Raw genomic sequence first — 3,454 nt, 5'->3', positions numbered from 1 at the left:
CACTCCACTATGAATAATTTATCAAAACTAGGTAACAAGAGAATATCCCTAGTAGCCAAATCTTGTTTCAACTTCTCAAAAGATCTCCTTACTTCAAGTGTCCATTTGAACTTTTCTTTACTCCACCCTTGATGGTATCTAATACTGGTGAAAAATACTACTAAAGTTCCTTATAAGCTTCCTATAGAATTGAGATAACCCATGGAAACTCTTTACCTTTGTCCCCATAGTTGGTGTTGGCTAGTTCAAGATAGCCTCCACCTTTCTTGGGTCCATATTCAATGAACCTTGTGATACTAGAAATCCTCAAAACACAAGTTTCTTCTTGATGAATTCACACTTTTCTAGGTTGATAGACAATTTCTCTTTGTGCAACCTTTTGAGCACAATCTCCAAGTGTTCAATATGTTCCTCTTTTTCTTTTCTTTTTTTTATTTTTTATTTTTTGAAGATGAGTATATTGTCTAGGTATACTACCACAAAAATGCCAATATAATCCTTGAGCACTTCATTCATTAGCCTCATGAATGTGCTATGGGCATTGGTAAGCCCAAATGACATAACCTTCCTCTCATACAACCATTCAGTGGTCTTGAATGTTGTTTTCCACTCATCTCCTTCTTGGATCCTAATTTGATGCTAGCCACTCTTTGGGTCTAACTTAGTGAAATATTTAAATCCTCCTACACAATTCCATCAATTCCTTAATCCTAGGTATAGGAAACATGTATTTGATTGTAATCCTATTTATTTCTCTAGAACCAGCACAAAGCATAAACTTACTACCTTTCTTGGATGCCAACACCACTAGTACTACATAAGGGATGATGCTCTTCTTAATCAAGCCTTGTTCTAGTATCTCCTGTACTTGTCTAGCCACTTCTTGGTTCTGCTCTGGGGTGAGCTTGTAGGCTACCTTGTTTGGTAAAGAAGACCCTAGGATAAAATCTATCTGATGACTAATATACCTTTAAGGAGTTAATGTTGTAGATATCTCATCACTGACTATATCCTTGAACTTTCCAAGTAAGTCTTGTACTTCTTTAGTTATAGGTGCTTTTATAGTCTTTCTTTCTTCTTTAGGTTGGACCATTATGACATATCCTTCACCTCCTTGTTGAAGAGTATGGACAAACTCCTTTCCATTACTTAATAGGATACTAGGAGTCTTTGGCTGTGTTTCCTCTTCCTCTATCAATGACTATCTTTTTAAGGCCCTTCCATCCTTCTTGAAAGAAATGGTGTTCTCCTTTCCATCATAGATGGCTCTTCTATCATATTTCCATGGTATACCCAATAAGATATGGAATGCATCCATAGGAAATATATTTAAAAACAACTTATTTTGTATCCTCCAATGGAGAACTCTACCCATGTCTGCTCATCCACAAGAACACTTTGCCCCTTATTCAACCATGTCACCTTATATGGATTAGTATGGGGTATATTCTCCAACTTAATCTTTTTTACTACTTCTAAGATTATGTTATCTGTGGAACTTGAATCCACAATAACCTTACATACCTTACCAAGTATTCTACATCTTATCCTAAACAAGGTTCTCCTCTGGCTTGGCTCTTCTTTGATTGGTTGTCTTATTAGAACTCTTCTTAACATTAAGTTCTGCCATCTCTGACTGAATATGACTATGTTGATTAATAGTTTTCCCTCCTATTATATTTTATAAACTGAATCTTTGATACTGAATGTTTGGGAGAGACAAAAGGATGTTTACCAACAAATGGATTAGTGTATGTATTCTATTACTACCCTCTGAATTACTAACTACAACTCCCTTATGATTTGCAATGATATGAAATGAATATGTTTTTATGAGATCAAAAGTTTTGACATTATAAGATCTTAACTTGAGAGTAGTAAATGATAACCAAATTGTTTGTAAACACAAATAATTTAGGAAAAAGTATATTTGAATAACCTATGACACCCAATAGCATGACTGTAGTAGATTATCTTGAGATTTTTGACTCTTACTTCTATTTTAAATGCAAATTAATCATCTAAATGCATAAGAGGAATGGAAGAAGAAATAAATATGAAGAAAAGTGGAATTATTATTTTTAATATCAGCCTTGAATGAAATAGAATCCAACAAGTAACTAATAGATGCATAAACATTTATCTTTCACTTCCCAATGAGACTATCTAACATGTTATGAAACTAGAAAGAGAGGAAACAAAACCATAAATGAAGAAAGTAAATGGAATCAACTTCACTGTAATTACCAAAATGAAATGGAATCCATATGATTATCATAAAATTACATATGATTGTCTATCAACTCTTAATGTAGAACTAATCTATGCATGGGCAACAAAACATGAAAAAAATAGGGTAAATGGAATTACAAATCAATTCACCATCAAGTTTGTTGATCTTTATATTGTTAAATGAGATTGCATTTATAGTTTTATGTCATCCCTCAATTCAGCAGAGCAACAATCACAAAATAGACAATAAAATAAAAAATGAAATTATCCAATGATATGAACATGTGGCATCTTTTCCATCGATGATTATGAATCCATGGTACTTCTAAAAACACCTGATGATTGTTCAGATTCATGCAATCTCAGGAATTCTATAGAAAATAATTATTTTCTTCATATTCTGTTGTCTCTTCCTTTACATTTTCCTCTATAGGTCCCTTCATGTGCATATGTAAAACTTTTATTATGTTGCTATAATTAATAGTCAAGCAAATTTCCATAATGATATAATGACAAGCATTGATTTCTTTTTATTTGATGGTGGCAATGCAAGATATTAAGTCTATATTTTTCTCTACAATGTGGGTCCACTTTCCAACTATGCACATAGTGGAAAATAGGTGGCACTATTTCATCACTTGGAGAATCTAACATTAGAATACTTTTCTTTGTGACACTTCATGGAATATAATGGTCTGATCAGGACATGTGTCATTTTGTCGTTATGTCAATATTATTAACACTCAAGAAACTTTCCATAGCAACATAATGACAACCCTTGATCTCAAATTTGATCTATGGTGATGACTCTTTTGATGATCTTACCCTCCATTGGATCCCATAGATAGATGTCAACTTGTTGCTATGTTGCCATGATTATTCTTCGTGCTACTCTCCACAGCGATATAATGACAATCATGGAATTTTTAAGATTTGACGACTGAGGAGATTCATCATTGAATACTTATAATTCCACCTTTAAAACATAATTTGTCAATCTAGACTTTATCCAAAGATTTGGATTTATTCTTTGAGCCATTTGACTTGTCAACATTGCAACACATATGTGTAGATTAAATATGTCATCAGTTTCATTGTAACAAGGGTCATACCACCTTTGATCAAGTTCTTTCACCATTTCTAATGATTTATTTTCTTCTCTTGTATTTGATCTTGATCATCTAAAATATCTTCCATGAAGAACTATTACACAACATGAATC

The sequence above is a fragment of the Cupressus sempervirens genome, chromosome 7 (assembly GCF_028749045.1).
Source record: "Cupressus sempervirens isolate cs-2001-9-10 chromosome 7, ASM2874904v1, whole genome shotgun sequence".
NCBI classification, from domain to species: Eukaryota; Viridiplantae; Streptophyta; class Pinopsida; order Cupressales; family Cupressaceae; genus Cupressus; species Cupressus sempervirens.
Note: the sequence above shows the minus strand (reverse complement) of the source record.